This window comes from Vespa velutina, chromosome 10 (assembly GCF_912470025.1).
Source record: "Vespa velutina chromosome 10, iVesVel2.1, whole genome shotgun sequence".
Lineage (NCBI taxonomy): Eukaryota > Metazoa > Arthropoda > Insecta > Hymenoptera > Vespidae > Vespa > Vespa velutina.
Window position 1 is genome coordinate 4,552,684 of NC_062197.1, and position 8,082 is coordinate 4,560,765.

Sequence of the window (8,082 nt, forward strand, 5' to 3'; positions counted from 1 at the left end):
TTTTTCTTCCTTTTTATTTTCTCATTTCTCTTCTTCTTCTTTCTTTGTGCTTTTCTTTTATTTTCTCTTTTCTTTTCTTTTCTTTTCTTTTTTTTTTTTTTTTGATTTTTATTTCTTTTATCCCTTAACGAAACGTCCCTTTCGTCCTTCGGTTACTACGCTTAACGTTGCAGCAACTTTTCCATTAAAAAGAAAGAAAAAAGGAGGAGAAAAAAGAATAAAAAGAAAAGAGAAAGAAGAGATAGTAAAAAGAAAAGAAGAAAAATAAAGAGAAAAAGAAAACTGAGGGATGACTCTGACGATTTTCTTGGTCCAGCAGTGGTCCGGCTCGTTAACGACGTCCGTGTCGAATCGATGTGAAAGCTTTTCAGTAAGAGATGAAGTTTTCCTTTTCTCTATTACCTTGAGAAGTACCATGTCTAATCTCTAAAGTTTTTCTTTCGAACTCCTAAAATCGTTCGAATTGCAACTTTTAAGTAAGTTATTATAGACGAATTATAATTCATTTTTGTTTAAAAACGAATTAACAAATTAAGTTCCACACATCGAATCCTTTTACGTACTATCACCGCACGCTCTCGCGAGGAGACCGTTTCTTCTTCCTCTCGTTTTTCTATTTTTTGTTCCTTTCTTTTTTTTTTTGTTTTTTTTTCCGTTTTTTTTTCGTTTTTTTTTCTTTTTTTTTTTTTTTTTTATTATTTCGTCCATCCAACACTCCCTTCGTTCGCTGAACTCGAAACGTTATTTTTCCACTCGTCAGCGTGGACTGGACATTGCTAGAGGAACGTGAAAGCGTATACGTGAGAAAGAAGGTGAGCAGGGATGACTATTAATTTCTCCCTTGGCACTTGGCCGTCGATGGTAGGTAGGTAGGTAGGTAGGTATGCATTAACGCTTGATTCGTGCCTTCGGACACATCGAACGAACGTCCGACGAATATTTGATCGAATGAGAAGGAGGAAGAGGAACGAATGAACACGGCTCTCGCGCAAAGATTGATAGGACAGAATTCCACCGGTAGATTCGTAATGGATAGCCCGTGTCCGAATTCGCCAATAGCAACCCTCTCCCTTTTTTCAATCTCTCTCTCTCTCTCTCTCTCTCTCTCTCTCTCTCTTTCTCTCTCTCCCTCTTTCTACATAGCCGATACCTTCTAATGGAATCCCCGATTGTAGTTCTTATCAATGGACCACGTTCGAGTGGTGCGCCTCTCTTCCATATAATGCCGAAACGGGAAAGTACCGATCCATTATTGTCGTCGTCGGCTTGCGAGAGAAGAGCTCTTATACGAGATAACTTATTTTTTCACCCTTCATCGGTATATGGCAAATTGCACGAACGAGACCATCACAATGGCGGAACGATCATCATCGGGCTCTTGGATAGGAGCGTTTTAATTTTTATTACGATAGAATGACGACAATTATCATTTACATTTATTTTTCTTTTTTTTTTTATATATATATATATTTTTATTTTTATTTTTATTTTTATTTCTATTTCTATTTCTATTTCTAATTAAATGTATCCAATGAAACGATATCGAACAGATTTGTATTTTATTATCGTCGTAATCATTCATAAGAAATATCTTTGAAGGTTCAATACGATTAAGAATTCACGATCATAGATAAGTAATTACCCACGAAGAGAAAGTGCTTTTCGACTTTTCGTTCTAGCTCTATCGCTTACCCTTTTCGAAGCTCGTAAAACCCTTTAATACCTTGAAGAGTCGAAAGTGAAATAGTTTGGTGGTGCTAGGAAAGGGCCATATTACAAAAGGGAACGTTCCACTATCGGGTATCCTGAAAGAAAAAGAGTCCTTACCGGCGTAAGATCGTAAACTATGAGCCAAGATCCCATTGAAAATAGTCGAGGCGTGATATTTCAGGCCGAGACGTTTCTTACACGTTATATACACGCCGCAGGCACGTATAATACACCGGCGCGTATATGGCGCCGCGTACGTTATGCCCCCTATAAGATTCGTATTATGCAAAGGAGCGTGAAACGTATCGCGCATTACGAATCGGCCTTTCTCAACAAACTCCAAAGAGAAGAGATAGAGAGAGAGAGAGAGAGAGAGAGAGAGAGAGAGAGAGAGAGAGAGAGAGAGAGAGAGAGAGAGAGACAGACAGAATATATTTATACTCTTATTTATATTTACGTATATTAAACTCGATTTTCCAATTTTTTAAACTTCGATCTACATTCTTCCGATTCCTTATCAGATATCGAAGAAAAATGATTCGACAATTAATAATCGGCTCGTAACGTTTTAAAACGAGTATACAATCCGACAAATCAGTTTCGAGTTTTATTTCGCGACGACTTATATCTCTCACTCTTCTTGACTATACGGTTATACGATGATCTTTAATTTTTTCTCACGCGGAAACGCTACGTACGTTTTCTTTTTTTCTTTCTTTCTCCTTCTTCCTTTTTTTTTTCTTTTTTCTTTTTTCCTTTTTCATTTTTTTTTTTTTTTTTTTTTTATGAAATATTTCTCATGACTTTTTTCTTTTCGAGATAAAAGGGTAGTTTATTGGCTTTTGGACCCCTGTGAAAAATTCTTTCACCTTAACTTGAACCCCTTCTCGAATTGGATTTACCGAATTGTTCAATTTCGCAACGGTCACTTCAAGATCAAGGCAGGTGAGTTTCGTGAAGTTACGTGCTTTCTCGAAGAAGAAAAAAAAAAAAAGGGAAAAAAAGAAAAGAAAAGAAAAGAAAAGAAAATAATCTCACCCTTTCGAAACATGGTGAAACTAACGGCGACTAACCCCTTCGAATGAAAAAAAAAAAAAAAAAAAAAAAAAAAAAGAAAAAAAACAGAAGAAAGAACGAACACATTTTTGTATTATTCAGAGAGAGAGAGAGAGAGAGAGAGAGAGAGAAAGAAGAGAAAAAAATATTTTACTTCTCCCTCGATCCCTTTAAAACGTTAGGTACACCTCTTAGAATTTATCTTTCGTCGAGGACTCTCAACGATCGCAATATTCTATATTCTCTTTCCCCCCCCCCCTTTTTTTCTTGTTTCTCTTTTTTTTTTTTTTCTTTTTTTTCTTTTTTTTTCCTTTTTTTTTTTTTCTTTTTTTTTTTTTTTTTTTTTCTTTTTTTTTTTTTTTTTAATAGTTTTTAACCGAAGCTTTCTAAACGGTTCACATCCATTTAAATAATCGCTTCCGAGAAAGTAGAAAATAATTCGTTGCTCTGTCGTTCGTTGCCAGTCCACTTTTTAAATCGCACACGTTGTTGCGCTTCGAACCTTCTCCGAGACGTAATATATTCTTTTATGCAGGAAACGTGGCATTCCTAAGCGTCTCTTTGTGCGACCCACGAATAAGCTGAAAATGAGGTTGCGCTTTGAGAAAATTATAAAGGTGCTAGGTGGACGAACGAGTCGGGCATAAATTTTAGCGATGCTTTTTGACCGGAGAGAGAAAGAAGGAGAGAAAAATAAAAAAAATGTAAGAAATAAAGAAAGAAATAAAGAAGGAGAGAGGGAGAGAGAGAAAGAGAGAAGGAACGAACGAACGAACGAAGAAAGATCAGAATAAAAATACAAGAAAGAGAATGAACCTTTCTTATTTTTTTATTTTCTTTTTATATATATATATATATATATATTTTTTTTTGTTTTTTTGTTTTTCAATTTTTATTTTTTATTCGCAATAGTAGCTGCGCTTCGCTAGAAAAGGGACCTTTTCGGAACGATTAATTCGGTTTTATGGTCCGCCACGAATTCTAACGGAAAGCACGTAAATCATCGAGCGAGAGCGAACGTTCTCTCTCTCTCTCTCTCCCTCTCTCTCTCTCTCTCTCTCTGACTAAATACAAACACGTACAAAACCCACTGACACGCAGATGCATCGATGTTACGAAAGAAAGAAAGAGAGGGATATGCAAACCTGCTATATACGCTCGCGGGTCCACATATAACGTGTTCAACAAAAGTGTTGCGGACCGTTGAGAGTGCAATAAATTCCACTTAGCTGTTTCACCGCATATCGTCACGCGTTTGCCCGACGGCAGGATCTACAACACGTCTATGACATTTTCACTTGATTTTCTTTAACATGAAGACAATTAGCTTTCCTAGATTCTTCGTAATTTTCTTTCAAGAGTAACTCTCCTTTTCTCTCTCTCTCTCTTTCTCTCCCTCTCTCTCTCTCTCTCTCTCTATCTATCTCGCTCTTTTAAAAAAAAAGAGAGAGGTTTTTTTTTTTCAAAAGATACGACGAAGCAACGACGTTCGCGACGTTGAAGTCGACGAAGATGAAGAAAAAGAAAGGAGGAAGATGGAATGAGAGTAGGTAGAAGGACTTTTCTATTCATCGAACGTAGGACTTTCTTGTAGGTCCTGAAGAAGAGTGTAAGGAATAATCGAACGTGGCAGCCGTGTGGCGTGCTCAGTGCCACACTAGATTAATGTTATTTCAATGGGTATACGGCTTGGCAATGGGGGTATCGCCATAACTGACCCCGATTTGCATTAGAATCGGGGTGAAATCGCGAAGGGGTGAAAAGGACGAAGTGGAAAAGAAGAACGAACCGACGCGGTGCTTTGGGAACGCGCCAAACCGTACGCGTGTTGTCCGAAACACGTCGAAAAACCGACGTGACCGCGTCCGGTTTCTTTACGTCCTTTATTTCTTTCTTTCTTTCTATCTATCTATCTATCTATCCTTTCTTTCTTTCTCTCTCTCTCTCTCTCTCTCTCTCTCTCTCTCTCTTCCTTATTTCTCGTTCGCGAGGATTAAGATCCACCTCGTGCTGGCTATAGAGAAAAATTACTCGTTCGGAAATATACCGGGCGATGAACAAAAGTCCAACCCTACGTCGTTGCGTTTTAACTGCGACCCGTTATTGAAAATGAGATGACAGTCGTAACAGTCATTTATAGCGATGGAAGTGCTTGTAAACTGTGGATAAAATTAGCCGTGCAGCTTGACCGCAGCCGAATTCAACGATTTACGATCGCTAAGAGTCTAATAAGAATGAGATACCCCGGTGTAACGATTGGTAAGACGGACACCTGTTAAAATCAAGAGATTTGATGCAAATCTCTTCTTTATCTTTTTATTTTATTTCTTCTTTTTTTTTTTTTTTTTTTATTTATTTATTTATTTATATTTTTTTATCCTTTTTTTTTTTTTTGTTCTCCTCGCCCGAATATTTTACGTAACGATCGAAAGATCCTCCCTACCGTAAGAAAGATCCCAATGTGAGATTTTTCTTCGTTTCTTTTCTCTCTCTCTCTCTCTCTCTCTCTCTCTCTCTCTTTCTTTCTTTCTTTTTTCTTCTTCTTTTGCGCTGGACTTTTTTACGTTCGTTATTATCTCGTAGCGACGTTTTCACACATTCGTTTGGATACGACGTAACACAGATAAACGCTCGTAAAAATTTCTAAAGGGCCGTCATAAAGGTACTGTAAATTCTGAAATGAGAGACAGTCGGTATTTCTGACATTATCTTTGGATAATGGAGGAAGAAAAAGAAAAAGGAAAAAAAGAAAGAAAGGAAGAAAGGAAGAAAGGAAGAAGGAAAGAAGGAAAAAAAAAGTAGGATGGTAAATGACGCTCGTCTGAAAGAGCACGGGAATATAACTTTGTAACTTGCGTTTTCAACGATTAATACTTTAGCTTTTCTAAGGCTTCGTACGAACAACGCTGTTCATTAATTAACTCAAGATGTCATTTTGCGATAGGTTGTCGATTCGGCCGATGAAATGGCAGTTTTCGACGTAATGCTAAGGCCAAACGATTTTCTAACATATAGAGGAAGAAAGAAAGAGATAGACAGATAGACAAAGTGAGAGAAAGAGAAAGAGAGAGAGAGAGAGAGAGAGAGAGAGAAAGGGAGGGAGAACATGTAGAGTCCGGAAATGACTCGATGAATTTACTATTATTCGAACGAGTTTGTCTAAATTGGAAACAGTGCTCTAGCCCTTTGTGGGTAGTCCTCTCTTACGTGGGGGTTGCTGTTCGAACAACCGCTCGATGATCCGGAACTCTGCATCGTTAATGTCCGGAAAATCATGTCCGGTGTTGCCGTAGAATTTTTCCTTCTTCCACTTCTTCTCCTCCTCCTCCTCCTCCTCCTCCTCCTTATCTTCCTTGTTCTACTCTTTTGCCAGAAAAAAACGCGTTGTCGGTCATTTTTCATCGCCGTCCTAGAACGTCATTGTCCTCATCACGTTGTACTTTTCTCTTCGTTCCCTTTACACGGCCTCGTTAATTCACGTTACACTTCTCGAAAGAATAATAATAAGTCGAGGTTCCAACATAGATGGAATAACATTATCGATAAAAGTGATTATCGTACATTATTACACGATATTATATATATATATAATTTTCAACAGTACCTATATATATATATATAAGTATGCGAAATTATAGATAAACAATTTTTCTAAATGAATTTTATAAACGAGTAAGAAATCTCTTTAAGAAATTAATATGAATATTTTTCTTTGCTTTTGGCATAACGATAATATTTTATGATTATTTATACGTTGATTTCGAATATCACTCTCGGAAAGTATCAAGACAACTGAAAGACAAATCATTATCCTTGTAGAGATATATATGTTACGAAGAGAATATAACGTAAATGTTTTTCTTCGGTCGTTTGCGTTATTACGTTTCGAGGTGACATTTCATAATAAAAGTGTTTACAATCTTATATCGACCGAACTTATATCATTTTTTTTTCTTTTTTCTTTTTTCTTTTTTTTTTTTTTTTATACTTTACGCTCGCACAACATTACGAAATAATAAATTATAAGATAAATACGTAATATTATAGCCGTATGACATTTTACACGTTTCTCTTCGATTCTTTATATTTTTATATTTTTAATTTAACTTTTTAAAAATCTTCTCACTCGTATCATCTGAAATATACATAAGTGAGATATAAATTTTCAATTTGATATTATCGGATGTTAGAAAATGATCTTAAACTCTTATAAACGAGAGTTATGTTTATAAATAATAATGTCCGAAGTTCCAAGAATTAAAATGTTACGAAACATATTAAATGATTGGATATATTTTCAACGCAGTATGAAAAAAGAAAAAAAAAAAAAAAAAAGAAAAAAAAAGGAAAAAGAAAAAAAAAAAAGAAGAAGAAGAAGAAGAAGAAAAAAAAGAAAAATAAGCGGACTTTCGTCTTACATATAAAATATAAATTATTAATTATAAATCATGATAAAGAATGACAAAATAATTTATTCGTTCTTTTCGATAATTTATATCAGCCTATTGGATTTATATCGATACTAACATTTGACTTTATCTACATGCATATGTATATAAATATTTCGAAATCGTTGACCTAATTAACAAACTCGTTCACCTACTTTCTTCTCGATCGACTCCTTCTAATATCTTTACGTTTTCTTTTTCGTTAGCTTAGAAATTCCAATAAAGTATAATAGATATAATCCAGAGAAATCGCCGTCGGTCCGATAAACTGCTTATGTTTTACTCGCGAGTGAGTTATTGCGCGAGGTACGGTATTATTCGTTCGCGAACCGGCACGAGGAACAAATATCTTGTTTCTTCTATACGTATGAGTGTTTCTATGTATACTGCGTGTGTGTGTGTATGTGTGTGTGCGTGTGTTGAGAGAGAGAGAGAGAGAGAGAGAGAGAGAGAGAAAGAGAGTACATCGGGGAGTTTAACGCTCGGCGCGAGGATCGCACAATGCTCGTGTATGGACACTATGGGCATTGTGAGACGCGAGACCGAATGAATATGTGCACGATGCATCAAAGAGTTAAGACTCAATGGCGGACCACACAGACCCCGTGCGAGAGAAAAAGAAAGAAAGAAAGAAAGAAAGAAAGAAAGAAAGAAAGATAGAAAGAAAAAGAGAATGAGAGAGAAAGACAGTCAGCTTAACGGTTAACGTATTATTATATGGCCGCACGTTAGAGACGGACGTCGCTATGTCGACCGTCATTGTCTACGGCCCTTCGACTAGAAAGAAAAGGACGAGCCGAGAACGTGAGTATGATCCTGACCTTCCAAGATCCCTATATGTTGACCAAAATGTCCTTCCTCTTGAATC

The 8,082-nt window shown here is 36.3% G+C and overlaps 1 protein-coding gene across 1 annotated transcript in view; it reads right to left on the bottom strand.

Annotated features, from left to right (window-relative positions):
- LOC124952461 (transcription factor Sox-19b) overlaps positions 1-6,399 on the bottom strand; it is a 59,431-nt gene extending 53,032 nt beyond the window's left edge. The window contains exon 1 of the mRNA XM_047502376.1: positions 5,974-6,399. The gene's annotated coding sequence lies outside the window, so the exon portion shown is untranslated. The remainder of the gene's footprint in view (positions 1-5,973) is intronic.
- Between the last annotated feature and the right edge of the window lie 1,683 nt (positions 6,400-8,082).